Raw genomic sequence first — 19,960 nt, forward strand, 5'->3', positions numbered from 1 at the left:
ACCTAAAACACAGCTACTAGCATTATTGAATATATACCTAGAATAGAGCTACCAGCAATCTCATTATTGAACATATACCCAGAAGAACACAAATCATTCTACCAATAAGACATTCAATTGTATGTTCATTGCAGCACTGTTCACCACAGCAAAGACAGAGAATCAACCTAGGAGCTCATTAATGTTACATTGGATAAAGAAAATGTGGTACAAATCCACATGAGATACTGTGCAGTTATAAAAATGAATAAAATCATATCCTTTGCTGTAACATGGATGCAGCTAGAGGCCATTATCCTAAACCAATAAATAGAGGAACAGAAAATCAAATGCCACATGTTCTCACTTATATATGAAGCCAAAACATTGGGTAAATGTGGACAAATATAACAATAATACACACTGGGTACTACTAGATGGGGGAGGGAGGGAGGAGAGCAAGGGCTGAAAACTAACTGTTGGGTACTATGCTCATTACCTGAGTTACAGAATCAATTGTACCCCAAACATCAGCGCTACACAAAGTAACCATGTAAAAGAAGCTGCACTTGTAAACCCTGAATATAAAATAAATGTTGAAATTATTTTTTAAAAGGCATAAAATATGTGTATTTTTAAAAATAGTCCATTTAAAGATCTATCAGTGAAGTCATTTGTTGAAAGAGTCTGGCACACATACATGAATCTTCCAATTTGTTATTCATTTCCCTATCTGAAATATGAGCAGACAGCAAAGGGTAGTCAAGCTTCTGTGGAAGGGTTTTTAATAAGAAAGGCAGAGTACACAACAGACAAAGAGATAAATGTAAATTGTGGAAAAAAGAAATTCTGCAGGTTGATAAAAATTAAAAGCTATAAGAACACAAAAATATACAATATTTTCATGAAAATGGAGTTAGATTCTATTGATGTATATACTGTTCCGGGAAACAAGAAGAGCTTCTTGCTTGTTAAAATTGCAAGTAGAAATGAAAGCCACAATAATGGTTTTGGCAAATAAAATTAAAATATGTAGAAAAATAAAACAAGTACACAAAAATGTAAGGGGGAGAAACATAAAGATGGGCAATGGGTAAAGGGTATATAATCTCCAAATAATTGAAGTCTCTGAAAGAGAGAAGAGAGAACATGATTAGAAAAAAAATATATCAAAATTAATTCAAAAATATTTCTAAATTTTGAGTTTCCAGATCAAAAACCCCAATTACTTGTCACAGTTTATAAAATTTAACCCAAACCAATGCACAATATCACAAAGTTACATTTAAATGAATTGGTTGCACCAAAATGTCCCTGAAGTGGCAGAATATCTTCATCTTCATTTGAAACAACTTTCTCCCCAGTGTTCTCTCTATGTCACTTAATCACATTCTCCTTCTCAAAATTCATGTATATTTAAAATATTAAGACATTCTTAAAGCTGTCTATAACCTTAGTAATAAAATGAAATCTCAATTAAGATGTGAATGTTATAATATACTTGTGTTCATGGAAAAGTGTTGCATTATTCAAATAGATATCCATGGCCAAGGGGAAGTCAATGATTTAATGTAGAGAGATAACGAATAGTTTCATTCAATGTGCCACAGCCATAGCTGAAATATGAACATATATTTAAAAAATAAACACGATTTCTTTGTGATTAATAGAGGTACTATTATCTCCACCATCAATTATAATTGCATATGATCATAAGATATACTTAGATTTTGCGTGTATAGATTTGGCACATCAAAGGAAACATTTCTTTCTTTCTTGTTTAACATGATTTAACTAAGTATACTGTTTCATTCAGGCTAAGTATTATATTTATCAGAGCATTTAAAATATTGCACATATATATTTTATCTGAGCACAGTTGAGATCACCAATTCACACAGTAATTATAAATATTCTTCATATAGAAATGGATTTTCTATTTTATTTTCTATTTGTGTTTTCTGTTTTATTATTAGGATAGACATTACTGTGACTTCAAATAGCTGTATATTTTATATATCGTTGACTACTTGAAGCTTATTTAAAGAAGTCATACACCTCTATATTAGCCTGGGTTTTAAATAAAATGGTTAGTCTTGCAACCAGAAAGAGCTGACATTTTAGAATTAAGTTAAAATTTGATAGAAGTATTCTATGACTTTCTAGAAAATTATTACCTATTTTTAAAAGTGATCAGCTATAATCAAATAGTTTCTGGTTAAAAATAGAACACATACTGAAGAATGTACAAGTTCTTTCATTTTTCTAATAGTTCATTAAATAGCAGTAATTTTCTAAAGGTATTGTCTCATTTACGATTTTATAATTTAGGAGGCATAAGGTTCTGCTCTGTTGTTTTTCCTTATGCAATACTATTTCATATGAAGGAAATCTGCCTTCATTAACACCAAGGGGGTAGTGAATTTTTTCACAAATGTCAGAATAAACTCATTCACTGGTTTCACAAATTATTCAAGAATCATTGCCAAAGATATGATTCTAAGGAAACACCGTTTTTCGTCTCTTCTGGCTTTGTTTTTTTTTTTTTAAGTGGCTATGTGTAAGTACTGATGTAAAGTCTTCTTTGGGGATCTGAAAAATAAATGATCTCCTAAGAAAAGAGAATAAATTATTTCAAGTACAACAACAAAGAATAATGAAAACTTTATTTTCACAAAGGAGTCACAGAAGAAATACAAAAGCTAAGAAACAAATGAAAAAATGCTTAGCTTCAATAATGATCATTGTAATACAAATTAAACAATCTTTTTTATTTCCTAATCGAAGATTTTTTTTTCTAAAATGAAGGTTGTTAAGATCTGTTTTGTTCTACCTGAGTGGACAAGAATAATGTCAAAGACTTGCTAAACAAATGATCTAACAAATTTGTTTCAAAATTGTTGACTGGCAAGTTGTCAATTCTCTCTCTCTCTCTCTCTCTCTCTCTCTTTTCTCTCCTCTCTCTCTTTCTTTTATTAAAACAGGGTCTTGCTCTGTTGCCCAGGCTGGAGTGGAGTGATGGGATCACTGTTCACTGCATCTTTGACCTCCTGGGCTTAAGGCGTCCTGGGCTCAACCTCAGCCTCCTGAGTGACTGGGACTAGAGGTGTGCACAATCATGTCCGGCCAAGTTCTTATGTGATTAAAATTCATACACTTTAACTCCAAACTTCAACTTCTATGAATCTGTATTTAGAATATTTAATTTTAATGTTAAATGGTTGAGCACCAGTAAGTAAATTATGTACCATACTGTAAATTAGGATGCCATAGCTAAGCAAAAAGACATGCAACTGTGTACACATGCACGTGCGTGCGCACACACATACACAGTCATAGAAAGCAACCTAGATAATTTCTAGATTATTTGTTAAGTACAAAACAAAAATTCCTGAATAGTATAAACAGTATCATACATTTAAAATGAGCTATCAATATATGATTTGCAGGAGAAAAATAGGCATAAAAAATTTAGAAAGAATTACACAAAACAGTTTAAAGTGGTTATCTCTAGAGTGCTGTAATTGATGAGCTAAAGGTAGAAATACTAACTTTAGGTTTAGAAGAAAGTCTTGAGGACAAGAAAGTCAGATAAATATTTTATGAAGCTAGTGTTTGGAAGGTTGTTTACATATTACTGCTATTAATCCCTCCAACTGTTGTTAACAGAACTTATTTAACTGTTGTCTTGCTCATTTTCACCAAGAATATGTTGCTGGAGTCAAATTTATCAGACGTTGCTCCCCACATTACTTCTAGGCTTATTTCAAAATGTGATAGTTTGTTACTAAGGAATGGTAGCAGGTGCGATGGGTAAGCAACTATAGTTTATATAAAACTACCTGTCTCACCCATATCAGAATAGGGCAGTTTGCTGAGGCTAAATTACTGGGAATCTTTTATGTTCATATACCAACTCTAATTTGTCAGCAGAAATGATTGGCTCTACCCACATAATACATACCAGATCCAACAACTTCTTCAAAATGTTAAAAAATATGTATATATTGATTAGGTACTATCATGTGATATGTACCACATTAGCTGCTGGGAGTACATTTTAACAAGATTCAGCAGCTGACCAATGTATTCAAAATCTAATTCATACAAATTATATACAAAGTTTAAATCTCACAAGTGTTATGCAAAAAGTGCAACATGCTAAGCTCCCACCTCAGAGGATCATCTAATCAAGGTATAATTTTATCTACAATGTCTTCTCAAAGATTATCGATCCATGAAGACAATAAATGCAATAATAGCTTGTGTTAGACAAACTTTTACTGAGATTTAAATAAACTTTCAAATTACAACATTAAACATTAATTTTAAAAGTTTTGTTCCTCAAACAGCATCACAACAGAGGTAAGATGTAGTCAGAACAGAACAAAATGAAACAGTATCATATGTGACTCCAAAGGGCATCTTGGTGGTTATAAGAAATGGTCATATAAAGAGTTTTATAAAAATAAATGTATGAAAAATACACACTAGATAGAAAAGTTTATTCATAAATTGAAATATGAATGTATTTTATATAAAAATTTAAGCAATTTAAGCAAGCACTTAAAGTAATCCTTATTGTTAAATGTGTACAAAAGTTTTGTTTTCATGGAAACATTTTGGGCTCATCTTAATACAAAGTCTCTTTATATATGGGTAGAAGTAAAGATTTAGTAAAGTTTACACCACAGTTGAATGTTAAAGGTGTAATCCAGTTCCTCCCAGTTTGACATCACTGTCTGCTCCTTTGACATTACACACAATACCCTCCTAAGTACACGGAGAAATTAGCCAGATATTTTAGGAGTATATTATAGGCACAGAAGATGATGTTCAAAGGCTCCGTCCTATTCAGAGTGATGAAAGTGGCTATATTTGGCTAATGCAGACAGAACAATCAAAAGAGTATTAGGAAGACAAGACTTTGAAGGAGGTGTCAAATCTCAAAGAGTCTTCTAAAGCATGCTGCAGGGAGAATAATGGAGCCTCACTGAAGGGATTTAAACAGGAGGTAGATACGATGAATGGTGGTTATTTTTGTTTGTTTTTTGTTTTTGTTTGTTTGTTTGTTTTTGTTGTTGTAGATACGGGTCCAAAGGGCGTCTCGTAGAAACTTAACAGCCCTTTACCCATCTCAAATTTTTCTCTTCATTCATTTAATAAAATATTTAATGTTTTCAAAATCTTATTACAAACAAATAATACAAGTGTAGGTTCACATTAAACCAATCTTACACAGAAATTCCCATAAAGCCGCCAGAGTTCCTTAGAATGATATTACCCTTATGGAAGTGAAATGGAGACAAGACAAAATGGAAGACAGAGAGCACAACTAAGAAGTTATCACAACAGTTAGCGGAATCCAGCACCAGGTGGTAGCAGTAGGGAAGAAGTGCCTGCTTTAGAAAAGTAGTCAGGAAACATAAGACAGGAGTTTTAGCTCCTTTGAAATGAGATCTGAGAAATAAAAAAATGAGAATCACATCTGTGACTTTGGCAGGAGGATGGCAAATAGTCTCATTTACTGAAATCAGACATATATTGGAAGAACAGATTGAGGAGGTCTGCGATAAATTAGACTTCAAATGTGCTGAGATGAGTTACATATAGAATATCTAGATGAAAATGTTTAGCAGCCTTGTGTTTTGTTGTTTTTTATGTGTTGTCACCTATTTTACTACAGAAATGAACGTTCTTATCTAGAGACTATCTCTAATTTTGTTACTATACTGTATCCTACAATAAATCCAAAATAATTCAATTACAAAGTTCACAGTTAAAAAACATACACCAATCTTCCATATATTATCATATGCAACTCCATATATTTAATATTTTGAGATCTTTTTAATTTCTATACAAACTAGAAATAATTAATCAGATATATTTCTATACTTTGTGCAAGGTAAACCATTAAGAATTTTAACAAATACCATCTTTTTAAATATTAGTAATGTAGTTGTTATCAGGTTTATTAAGCAGTCTGAATATCACAAAAATCAACTTTTAGCCACTATAGTTGTATAATAATATTGATTTAGATTTGCATATTAAGTTTTAAAACATGCATTTTTTTTCTTCAACTTTTATTTTAAGTTCAGGGGTACATGTACAGAATGTGCAGGCTTGTTACATAGGTAAATGTATGCTGTGATGTTTTGCTGTACAGATCATCCCATCACCTAGGTATTAAGCCCAGCATCTATTAAATATTCTTCCTGCTGCTCTCCCTCCCTCCACCCAACCTCTCTACAGGCCCCAGTATATGTTATTCTCCCCAGTGTATCCATGTATTCGCATCATTCAGCTCCCACTTATAAGTCATAACACACAGTGTTTGGTTTTCTGTTCCTGCATTAGCTTGATGAGGAAAATTGCTTCCAACTCCCTCCATGTCCCTGTAAAGGACATGATTTCATTCCTTTTTATGGTTGCATAGTATTCCATGGTATATATGTAACACATTTTCTTTATCCAGTCTAACGTTGATGGGCATTTAGGTTGATTCCATATCTTTGCTATTGTGAATAGTGCTGCAATGAACATACGCATGCACATATCTTTATAACAGAATGTTTTATATTCCTTTGATTATATACCCAGTAATAGGATTGCTGGGTCAGATGGTATTTCTGCCTCTAGGTCTTTGTACAATTGCCAGACTGTCTTTCACAATGCTGGAACTGATTTGCCTTCTCACCAACAGTGTAAAAGAGTACTTTTTTTCTCTGTATCCCCTCTGGCATTTGTTGTTTTTTGACTTTTTAGCAATAGCTGTTCTGACTGGCATGAGATGGTATCTCATTGTGGTTTTGAATTGCATTTCTCTAATGATCAACGATATTGAGCTTTTTTTTTTCACATGTTTTTTAGTTGCAGGTATGCATTCTTTTGAGAAGTGTCTGTTCACGTCCTTTGCCTACTTTTTAGTAGTTTTTTTTTTCTCTTACAAATTTGAGTTCCTTATAGACTCTGGATATTATACCTTTGTCAGATGGATAAATTGCAAAAATTGTATTCCATTCTGTAGGCTGTCTGTTCACTCTGATGCCAGTTTCTTTTGCTGTGCAGGGACTCTTCAGTTGAATTAGATTCCTTTGATCAGTTTTTGCTTTTGTCGCAATTGCTTTTGGTATTTTTGTCATGAAATCTTTGCCTGTGCCTACATCCTGAATGGTATCGCCTAGAATTTTTGCTAGGGTTTTTATAGGTTTTACATTTCAGTTTTTAATCCATCTTGAGTTGATTTTTGTATGTGGTGTAAGGAAAGGGTCCAGTTTCCGTTTCTGCATATAGCTAATCAGTTATCCCACACCATTTATTATATAGGGAATCCATTATTTTGTGAAGAATGTCAATGGTAGTTTAACGGGAATAGCATTAAATCTATAAACTACTTTGGGCAATATGACCATTTTCCCAATGTAGATTCTCCCTATCCATGAGCATGAAATCTTTTTCTATTTGTATGTGTTCTCCCTGATTTGTTTGAGCAGTCGTTTGTAGTTCTCCTTGAAGAGGTCCTTCAGCTCCCTTGTTAGCTGTATTTCTAGGCATTTTGTTCTTTCTGTAGCAATTGTTAATGGGATTTCATTAGTGATTTGGCTCTCAGCTTGCCTGTTGGTGTATAGGAATGCCAGCAATTTTTGCTCATTGATTTTGTATCCTGAGACTTTGCTGACATTGCTTATCAGCTTAAGATTTGGGGCTGAGACGATGCGGTTTTCTAGATACAGGATCATGTCATCTGCAGACAAAGACAATTTGACTTCCTCTCTTTCTATTTGAATACCCGTTATTTCTTCCTCTTTCCTGATTTCCCTGGCCAGAACTTCCAATATTATATTGAATTGGAGTGGTGACATAGGGCATCTTTGTCTTGTGCCGGTTTTCAAGGGAAATGCTTCCAGCTTTTGTCCATTCAGTAAAACATGTATATTTAAATGATTGGTCTAATTTTTATTATAAATCAAATCAGGGAAATCATAATTTTAATTCTACTCACATAATTTTAATTCTACTGAAAACACTGTTTTATCATAGAAAAAGGGAAAACAACAAAATTCCTACTTGGTCATAAATATTATGAAAACTCCATGATACAGGTTTAGAATCTAGGAGATTGTGATTTCAGAAACGTGATGCCCATCTCCTTTCTTATTTCCCAGTCGAAAGTCTTCCATGTGTTCTTGATCTTGACCTGTACCAAATCTTCTTCCTCTAAGAAGCTTCAAAAGACTTTTGGAGGAAAAATGTTTGGGATTTGAGAATCAATATTGGATGCGTTTTTATAAAACAAGTATAAGTCAAGGCTGAGCCTCCTAGTAATAGGTAATAATAGGTAAGTGTATAACTGACTTTATTTGTATGATTACATTTTATTATGTGTGTATATGGGAGTATAATGTCTGATTTCTACGACTATGTTAGAATCAAGTAGATAGTAAGTACATGTATAAACTTAAAGCACTGAACAAAAGCAGTTAGTACATTATTAATGAAATCAATTTGTTTTCATAGCCACTGTTTATTTATTTAGCATTATTATTTTTTAAAATTATGTATATTTAAAATCCACTAATTTAAGATTTTTTTAAATTTTAATATTTAAATGAATTCAATGCTTTTGTATTTAAAAAGTATATCTAAAATAAAAATGTATTTGCAGAAATTCAGCTTTTTAACTATTATAATAAATAATATATAAGTAATTTTTCTTTAAGAACAAACAGCAATAAACTATGTAAACTACATATTATATATGTAATTCTTTGGAGACATTGATGACAAATCCAAAGCAGACAGAAAGCAAAAGATAATAAAGTGTAGAAGGGAAGAATAAAACACTTTAATTACTAAGATTTTTTTTTTTATGAGAAAAATATTCTAATTCATACAAGCCACTTTACTGAATTAAGGAAAAATAACTTCAAGTTGGCTTCAAGTTCAAAAAGAACTTGAAGAGTGGCTGCCTTCTGAGGAGGGGAATCCTGGAAAAGAAAAAGAAACAAAGAAATAAACTGACAAATAAATATAAAATATACTACTTCATCTGAAAACTATGGTTGACAACTCACTAAGCAAAACAAGGCTGAGACTGCATACTTGCAGAAACATAGAAGTAAACTACATTAGGAAGACAAAATTCCCTGAAGGGAGATTAGTGCAGCTACTCAAGGCTGTATGTATAGAATTAGTAATACAAAATCCAAGTTAAAAAATTTTGGCAAAAATCTCAGGCATTCAGTGAAAATCCACAAATTATGCCAAAAAGATAAGGATTAAACAATAGGATTAAGGGGTCTATTTAGTTTAGACTAAAGACTAAACTAAAATAAAATCACCACAATAAAAACTAAAACTCAACCTCTCCCAGGGCAAAGCAATTTATGTGTAAATAATTGTGTGCTAGGACAAAACTTATTTTTGGAGGTCAATTAAATTGAACCAGAGAGGAATAATGTTCCAAAATGAGACATATCTAGGTCCATCACATTTAAACTGCTGAAAACCTAAAATGAAGATGCAATCTTGAAATCAACTGGAGACAACAAATTCCATTAAATAAAGGAAAGCAAGATAGAAATGATGATCTCGTTTTTATCAATAACAATGAAGGGCAAAAAAAAAAAAAAAACAATGAAAGAACAATTATAAATTGTTTGAAAATAAAATGTCTTAACCTAGAATTCTATATCCAACTACATTTCTTCCATAATCATGACAAATAAAGGTATTTTTGCTAAGAAACTTGAGAAAATCTGTTGCCAGTTTGCCTCACACTACTAGAAATATAAAGGGGAATCCTTCAGTGCAAAAACAAAAGAGTAGAAAAAAAATATGGAGATTTCCAGAAAAAAGGAAGCAATTGAACAGATTACAGATGTAATAGACCAAAAACAATTAGTAAGAAGGAGAGTTAAACACAATTATATAAATTACATTAAATGTAAATGGACTAAGCATGTATGGTAAAGGCAAACATTCTCAGAATGAATGAAAATTAAAAAACAGATAAAATCTATTTACCAATGGGTCTTTTTAAATCTAAATATGTTGATAAAGGAGATGTGTAAACACTAAGCATAAAACTCAGCTATGTTAACATTAAAGAAAATAATCTTCAAGGCATCAGATATTATCAGAGATGAACATGATTACATAATAATGAATGTGTAAATTCACAAACATATAATAGTAATAAAAGAATATGAAGCCAATAAAGTAACTTGAAAAAAATGAAGCAAAAACTGACAAGTCTGAAGAAAAAAATAAAATTATCCTCCATAAGAACTAAATAATTTAAAAGATTATACCAGTAATCGATTAAAAAAAGGAAAACAAATGACTTAAGATATAGAAGACTTGAATAGCACTATCAAATTAATCTAATAGACTTTTAAAGAAGACAAAAAACTGCAACACATCCTTATATTGTGTGTATGGAATTTTCACCAGATAATCAATTTGCTGGACAATTCAACAAGTCTTAATACATTTCAAAGGAGTGAAAAGATACAAAATGTATTCTATAACAAAGTGGGATAAAATTATAAATTATGACGATAAGATAGCTAGACAATAAGATACCTATATATATTTTCAAGTTAGGCAACACAATATATAAGTCAAGAATTAACCAATCACAAGTAACTGACATTATTCTTAACTAAAGGATAATTAAAGCACAGCATATTTGATATATGGAATAAAGCTAAATAATATGTAAAATAAAATATATTGCTTTCCAAGATGAAAATAGAAAATAATAAAGATTTACAATACATTTTCTAAGATTCTACCATAAAAAACTATATAGAGCAAACAAACAAAAACAAAAACAAATCTGGATTGTTCATTTCACTTAAAGTAAATAGATGAAGAATAACAGTACAAATTTATGAGAGAGAAAATGGACAGTTTCAGAGCCAAACTTTCTTTCTATGAAAGGATTAATAAAATCAATAGCTGCATAGCAATAGTGTTTAAGAAATAGAGAATACGCAAATCTCCAATGCTGGGGTGTGGTGGGGGAGGAATATCCTATAGATCCTATAGACATTAAATGTATTAAAAAAATTTAAAGAATAAAAGAATATTATAAACAACTCTAAATGATAATAATTTAAAAATGAATAATGTATGTAAAATACAATATGTCAAAACAGAAATAAAAATAGAAAATATGAAAAGTATTGTATTTTTTAAAGCAAATGTGTATGTACTTAAAAATTCTCACAAAGATATATCAATACCAATATATTTCACATGGGATTACCATATAATATTTAAAGATTTTATACTGGTCTGTATAAATTTTTTTAAGTAAAGGTGTTGATAACATTATTAAAATTATTTGCTGAGCTCAGTAAGTTTGACTTACCAAACCTTGACAAAAATGTCACAAGGAAATAAAATTACAAAATATTATTCCTTATAAATATACGAAAAATTTTTAAAGAACAATTGCAAATTTAAATTATCAGTATATTAAAGGGTCATATAAGTTAACTGCGGTTGCTATAACACTTGAAAATTAATCGTTTATTTACTATATTAAGAAACTCAAGGAGAATAAATATATAATTATCTTTATAGATATATAGATAACATTTGGCAGAATGTAACATTGCAAAAGAAAACAAAACTGACAATCAATTAGAAATAGAACTCCCCCAGAATTTCAAAGAAAGTTTACTAAAAGCCTAGAATTAATACAATATTTAATGATAAAATATTACATACTTTCACACTAACTTCACGACAAGTAAAAATCAAAAACAACAGATGTCTGTCTTCAGTACTCCTACTCAACATTAAACCAGGCAGGCTACCCAGAGTAATAGGGCAATAAATAAAAGAAAAAACTGCAACAATTAGAAAGACCAAAAAATTACTTATTCAAATGCATCATTATTCTAAACATGAACAAATCTTAAGTTGTTTACAAAAAAAGTGGTACTATGAAATAAATTTTGCAACATAGCAAAATAAAATACTTAATATAATTTTTTTATAATGGAATAATAAAATATGAAAAATATCCATTTTAACAAATTGATTACATAAGAATGAAGTAAAAAGTGAGTAAGATCTTTACATTTAAACCACACACTACTTCCCAAAGAGACTGAAGATAACCTAAATAAATGAAAAAAACAATGGATTTGAAGACCTAATATTGGCCATTGTATAGAGAAGATTACCAAAGTGGACAGTTGGAACTCATTTCCAGGATATTCCTAATGGATACCAGTGAAGGAAAACCCTCTCTGTGGGCGGGACAATGAGACTTGCAAATGAAATGCAGCAATAGGTTCATACTCATGGAGTTCACTGGCCTTCTCATGCTCATCATTCTGAAACAGCTGACTTGATAGAATGATGGTACAGCATTGTGAAGACTAACTTACATTGCTGTGTAAGTGTTGATACGTTGCAGGGTGGGAAAAAGTTCTCCAGGAGTTTGTATATGACCCAAATCAGCACCCAATCTATAATGCGGTTTACTTTCCCTCAAATCCAGGATTTACAGGTTCATTCAAGGGGCAAAAAGGGGCGTGTCATTAGCCCTAGATAGTCACTTGCAAAATTCTTCTTAGTTTCAAAGACAAAGAAATATTCCACCAAGGGACACAACAATAATTGTATTGAACTAGAAGTTAATACTGCCGCCATGCCACTTGGTGTTTCCCGTGCCTCTGAATCAACAAAGAAGTGAATTACTGTACTGACTGGGTGATTTATACTGAATTGCCAGTGGGAAATAATGCCCCTACTACACAGTGGAGGTAAGAAGGAGTATGTCTGGGATACAGGGGATGCCTTAGGATATTTCTTAGTCCTACCATGTCTTATGATTAAAGTCAATGAAAACCTGTAACAACGTAGTTCAGGCAAGACAATACCAGTGGTCCAGACTCCTCGGCAATGAATGTTTGGGTCACCTCACCAAGCAAAGAACCATGACCAGTTGCTTCCTAAGGGCAAAGGAAATATGAAATTGATAGTATATTTTACCTCAATTAAAAATTGAATTTAAAGTTTTATGGATCAAAGACAATCATATTTATATGTTCAAGGTATTTTAGTCCAATATTCTACATAAAATCAGCAGTGAATTGTTGTTATCCTCCTACCTCTGAACCTAACTCACTGATCTCTTTTAACACTCCCTGACTATCCATCCACTCTCTTCCTGTAGCTTGCTGTTGTTGGGAAATGTCAGCACACCTCACTTTAGGGCCATTACTCCTTTTCTATTTGTCTGGAAATCTCTAGATTAATTCTCGCAGCTCTATCAAGCTTCTGCTCCAATTTCACTTAATCATCCCAATTTTACATTGTAATTGGCCCTCATCCCCAGGTATCAGATGATTCACTTTAGTCTGCTTTACTTTTTCTTTCTTCCTTAAGCTCTAAGCAGTCTCAAAAGCAGTTGTAATTCCATTCTGTTCCCATTGGTGGCTGTGAGGCAATTGGCTTCACCATAATTATGGTCTGTTGGTTTTTATGGCTACTACAGGGCTAGACAGGGTGATATGGGAATAGAACAAATTGAAGCATGGTGAAGCTGCCTGTTCTTACCAAGACTCAGCCGTTTTTTGTGTGTGTGTTTTAATGAACACTCCCTGAATGGCTGCAAACCTTTGACAAATTTTCTGGAGTTCCGAAGAAGTTAATTCTAATATTTTATTTTGTCAGTTTTAGTATTGCTTTTGTAAAATAATTTCCAGAAGTCCTTACTCTACCATTTACCCTAACGATTCATGAAAATTATTTTTTTAGTTGCTTTACTTCCCCCCTTTTATTTTATTTATTCATGTGATTGACCTTTATGTCTTTTTTTAGAAAAAAAAATTTAAGTTATTAATTTTTTTTTTCAGATAAAGTTTTTCTTTTAAAAAAATTTTGTGTTCCTGGTGGCAAGAATCAAGACTGACAAAAAACTTCAGCCAATAATGTATTTCAAAGGGAATAAACATGAACTAGGAAGACAGTCAAAATTTCACAGCTCTAAGAAAACCTTTGTATGTCAGCTTATGATAATCACCCTTACAAGGTAGTATGCCTTGATAGATGTTTAGTAGGTCTACCTGACATTTATGCAAATGTAATGAAAGCAAGTGTTAGTATTTTACTTTTATCTATTTCTGTTTAGATAAAATGATCAGACTGGATAATTATAGATATAAACACTGTAGTAAGCATGTTTGTGAATACATGTACACCAGGCATGGAAGCCAGGGGAAAAGAGACTTTGATAAATATGCCTTTTTAGAATTTTATGAATAAAGACTAGATTTGTTTGTACAGTCTTAAAAAGAAGAAGCCAGCTTTCTGAGAAAAGAGTAAAATGACAAAATTACCATATATTTAATATTCTGTATATTTTAATACTTCAGCCAATGTCTGTTTCCTAATTCCCTAATAAATATTTTACTCCCTTCCCACAAATAGGCTATAAATTTGAGTAGAATTAAAGACTATGGGCATATTAAATTGTAGTCATGAGCACACTGACAACAGCAATTATATGTAACATAGCTTATGAATTAATTTGTCTAGGATAGGTCTTGTTCCTAGTCTGCACTTGACATCTTCAGTTGGTTCATAATTTTATCACCCTTCATGTTCACAAACACATACAATTTGTTTTTCATCGGAGAACAGTGTTACATAGTTTCTACTATAAATATAGAGAAAAAATTACCCACACTCCTTTGATATCTAATATCTGCTCACTTCTGCAGTCTCTTCTTATGTCACTCTGAACTTATTCACCCTAGCCATCGGCAACTTTTGTTAGCTTTATGTAAATGCTCTCTGATATCAGCGTTTTTCTCTGTAAGAAAGACCATTCCATCTATGCACTGTCCAGTGTCTACTCATCTATCAGATTATTTGAAATATTATTTCCTCTTCACTGCCCAATTGTCACTCAGTCTAAATCATCAGTTTCATTTTAAATATTCTCATAATCTCTGCTCTTTCCTTTTTAAAACACTTTATTTTTAATCCCTGTTATCAATAAATTTGGCAATCCTGATATGCCCGCCATAAACAAGCCTTTTACTTCATTCCATTGTTACAACAATGTCAGTTACTTAGGGTACCAGTCGTAGAACAGAAATACATTTACTGAAAAGCAGTTAGGCTTTTAATTTTTCTACATTGCATTAGTATAAACATCACAACTATCTGTCTATCTATCTATCTATCTATCTATCTATCTATCTATCTATCTATCTATAATCTCTCTATCTGCATCTAGATATCTACACATATATACACACATTTATGGCATTACATATATTTATTTCACACATACCAATATATATTATTGTTTTCTTTTTCTTTCTCCAGAACTAGCAGTTTATCCATTGAGCTAATGATTAACAGTATGTAATCTAAATTTTAATACAAAATTGGCAATCACATTTTAAAGTGTGAAGGTTTTTTTTTATTTGCTCAGAAGAAACACTTAAGTAAATGATATCTGTCAACAAACAACTGTTGGCATGTAACTAAAGCTTTAAAATTATATGGATAAAACAATAATCATGATAGCATTTAAAATCACACTTTAGCATCTAAGGGTAAGGTTTAAAATTTCTGCAAAGTTTAAAACCTTATCTTCTTTAACAAAAGCTGTTCCTCCTCCTTCTTAGTCACATTTATCTGATCAAGGAAAACGAGTGATTTTAAAGTAATATATTGTGCTTTTAGAGATACTACGTAAAGAAAAATGTCATTTGAAACTTTATAAGATTTAGTATATATAGATATGCTACAGCCTATAACAATTAATAGACATATTCACATTCAAAGTTAAACTAGAGTTTAATAAAACTACTGTTTACATTAAAGTAGATCAAATAGTCTCAAATTGGTGGTGTGGGGATCTCAAGAACATTTCAGTTGTTTGAAATTGTCTTTTATTTTTCAGTGAACAAAACACAAAAATGACAATGTGATTAGGCCACTGGTTTTAAAGCTAGTGAAATGTATGCATACATATTTTTATAAAATTTCTCAGTTTTAATTCTTAATATGTAAATATTGACAGATGTCAACCCTATCAACAAAAGCCCTTTTTGCTCCACAATAATTTATTTACAGAGTAAAGTGACTTGGAGACTAAAAAGTTTGAAAACCATTTGTTTAAAATACTGTATATGTGTAAGTTCATATTTGTATTAAGTGAAAGATACATGTAAGGTTGTTTCCTTAAAATTGACTTGCTTTTCAACTTCAATTTTACTTGGAACAATAAAAATATTTCAATTATAATTAGTGATGACAAAAGTTGTTAAATATCTTGGTCTTCCTCAAGAAGAGAAGGAAATCAATTAGAAAATTTGCATAAAGAAATATTCATTCTTATTTTGCAGAAAAAAAATTCTAACACCAAATAGGTAAATTACATAATAAGCCCTGGAAGTATATGCTTAGGTATGTATATATTTTTAAATGGTGAAATTAATGAATTGTAAGGAAAAATAAGTTTATCATAATTTCAATAATTATGTATAAAATGGCTCAGATGTAATTGTGTATGTCATTCATTAGAGATCCAGTATTTTTGTAAAAGCTATACTAAATTAAAATGGAATACCCAGTGGATATCATTTAAAAAGCAACTGAAGTTTTATTCTAAACAGTAGCAATTGATCCTACAGTGAGATTTATTCTGTAATCATGGAAGTCAATGGCATTTACAACTAGAATAAATTAAGGTAAATGAAGAGGAAAATTGTATTCTGTGTAACATTTAGTTCATTATAGGCTTAAACAACTATGTCAATCCATGTTCATCAATAGAAGTTATGGTGCTTGCAGACATAATTGAATGAAAATATTATCTCCAAGAAACAGCCAATGTTACACAAGCATGGAAATCATTATTGTTTTAACTGCTCTTCTTTTCAAGTTCTTACTAAAATGGATCAAAAATGTGAGCGATCGGTAAAGCTTTTGCATACTCTCTCTTTTGAATTTTAATATAAAGAGAGAAATTAAAATAGTGCTTTGGAGCTACAGGGGAACTTGTTCCCTTAAGATTGTTGTTTTCTTTTTAGAAATTATATTATGCTTATTTCTACTAGTGAGATTAATTAGAATCTCCATGTTTAATTCAAGAGCTTGAACATATATTCTTGAAGAAACTATACAATTGAGATTTATAAATTCTAATTCTGAATGCAAGAGTATTATTTACTAATAGGTGAACATTATGTTTACCAGGAGTTAATAACAGTAACAGTACTAGCAGAAATAGTCAATTATCTGAAAGATCTCCCATGAATGAAGCAGAATTCCACTCCCATCTACTTTATGAGAATGAGAGAATCTCTTCTTTAAGGCAAAGCATGATGAGATAATAAGCACTGAGCTGGGCATTACTCCATCATTAAATTATGATTGTGTATATATATATATTCATATATATGTGTCTATATGTGACATATATATATTCTGTCTTTTTTTTCAAGTAAATTACAACTTACATTAAAGGCAGATTCTTTATTGGCTGAATGTGCTGCACTAGATATTTAAAATAACACAAACATTCATGGTTGCAGTTTTTAAATTTAGCTCATAGTTGAGTTAGATACAACAGTTAACATACTTAGGAAGGACAATATTCTGTGTATTTCTTAACAGCTTTATCAAGCACATTTGTAAAAGATTAAACTTTCATTTCCAGTTACTATGATTTCCCCCATACATCAAATGAACCAACACATATTTATTTTAAATAATGGAAACTGTACATGGCTACACTGTGCTCTAAAAATACTTGCATTGATGAGGACATTAATTTTAGCTTTTAAAAAAGGAGACTTTAAAATAACCTTAGAAAATTTTGAAAACCTTGACAAGCCGACTACAAATAGAGAATTCCTCAGTTTTCAGATGCAACGGTATGATGGAGTTGGGCGGGCAGCTGATTTGTGAGAGAAGTCACAGTGACCTGAACCTATTCCAGTAAAGCCAGTTAGCAGTGAATGTGGGGCAAGTGCACGCGGCTGGTATACAGCTCCCACTGCCTGGTGACCACGGAGCATCCTGAAGTTTCAGAGAAGAGACTGTGTGAGAGCAGCATTCTTCCAGCTACTGAGCGAGATCCTTCACTGGGTAAGAGGTGGCAGAGAGAAAGTAACCTGCTGAAGGAGGGGGCAACGGCGGGCAGGGACTTGGCCGTCCACGAGGAGCCTGGTCTTTCCTTTAGGGGACCCTGAAGTCTGCGGCTGCCCCTCCAACACCTGTGAGTGTAACACAGTGACCGGCACTCACACTGCATCGCAGATAACACACAGGGCCTCAGGGACTGCAACACGTGGATGTGAAGTGACGCACATCAAATTAAGAGTGAATGAGAATGAGATAAAAGCTAGTGCTTAGCCTTGTTATTTTCCTGGACTTACTTTATTTGGCAGGTATTTATGTTTTCATCACGGTTGAAGAAGCTGCTTGGAAATAGGTGAGCAGCAAGTGCATGCCACTCTTTTTATCTGCTCCACTGGAAAGCTGGGGCAGGGCTTCCAAGGCCTGCTTAAAACTTGACTTGCTTTCAGGTGTCAGGTAAACAGCCACAGTGTCCCTTAAAGCACAGATTTCAAGTCTTGCCTGTAGAGCTCCATTTTTGCTGAAGGCTGAAACACATTGCATCAGTCGACTGAACTCTTCAGAAACTGCTTCTATCACCTGGAACAGTACCTGAGGGACCAGTTCTTTGGAAATAGTGAACACCTCTGCATGCACGGCAATTTTATTCACCAGTGCTTCTTTTAAATAGTTTCTGACACCTGTTGGAAGCAGGCAGTCTTTACAATCAAAATATCCTGCATAAATTCCAGGTTCTAAGTAGCAAACGATGGGATCTGCTTTCAACTCGATGTAATTTTCAGAGTCTTTGATCTAGTTCTTTCAATGAGGCCATGCTAAACTGTGCTATTTTTTCTATTCCCTGAAAGTTGTGCTTTTCAAAATGTTCTGCGATATTTAGGAAGGTGTGACGTTCTAGATAGCAGTAATTACTTAGGACTGTCAAAAGGCGCTGTTCAGAGGTCAAGCTGAAGTCTTCATGGATACTTCCAAACAAATCAGGGGAAGAAACATCAACAGAGATGTGTAGTATCTATATCTGCATCAGACTTGATGCTCAACTGTTCCAGACAGTGTGTAAAAACCTGCATTATATTAATGCTTAGTTGGCAAACCTCCTCCTGTGTTTTAGGTTGTTGAAAGACACTGCCCTCTCCTGGCTTACACTCCAGAACCCCCCTCAGTGACTGCAGAGAACACACGATGCACTGTTCAAACTGACATGGTAGAGAAGTCAGTCTTTCATTATCAACAATCCAGTCTTCTTTTTCAGCTAATCTCTTTATTTCTTCCGCCGTGTGCTGCAATGTGACCATTACGCAACATACTCGGAGATCCAAAATGAGATCCTGGATGGTCTGTAACAGGTCGTTAGGAATTTCAAGAGCAGTCAACGATTCATGAGTAAATCTTACGGTCTGGATGGCGTGAGCGAGCCACTGTCCAGAGAGCTCGCACTTCACCTCCCAGCCTCTGCACTGCTTTGCTTCCCCATCCCGGATGCTGAGGGGCACATATATTCTGTCTTTACTAGGTGGCTTTGTACATCTGAGTGGTGAGTTAGTATTCAAAAGTATATTGGGAGTTTTCCTGCCTATCCACCCATATTCCCTCTTCATTTAAACAACATACTCCTTTCATTTTTTTCTTTTGATTTCTAGAGTTAAATTTGATTATTAGATGTGTTTGATCATCCTATATAGGCTCCCATTCCACGTGAATGCATTTAAGTGTATCTGTTTCTGCACTGTATGTAATGAGTTTTCCTGGCGAAAGAGACCAGGCTGAGTAAGACTGAGAGTGGAAAAATAAGTGTTGTTTTTTCTAGGCCCTCTAAGCTGACAGAGCAGAGGCATGTATGTGTGTA

The 19,960-nt window shown here is 32.7% G+C and overlaps 1 pseudogene; it reads right to left on the reverse strand.

Moving 5' to 3' along the window:
- Nucleotides 1-18,429: 18,429 nt before the first annotated feature.
- Nucleotides 18,430-19,712, reverse strand: LOC113224839 (annotated as a pseudogene).
- Nucleotides 19,713-19,960: the final 248 nt, after the last annotated feature.

This window comes from Piliocolobus tephrosceles, unplaced genomic scaffold, assembly GCF_002776525.5.
Source record: "Piliocolobus tephrosceles isolate RC106 unplaced genomic scaffold, ASM277652v3 unscaffolded_43, whole genome shotgun sequence".
Classification (NCBI taxonomy): domain Eukaryota; kingdom Metazoa; phylum Chordata; class Mammalia; order Primates; family Cercopithecidae; genus Piliocolobus; species Piliocolobus tephrosceles.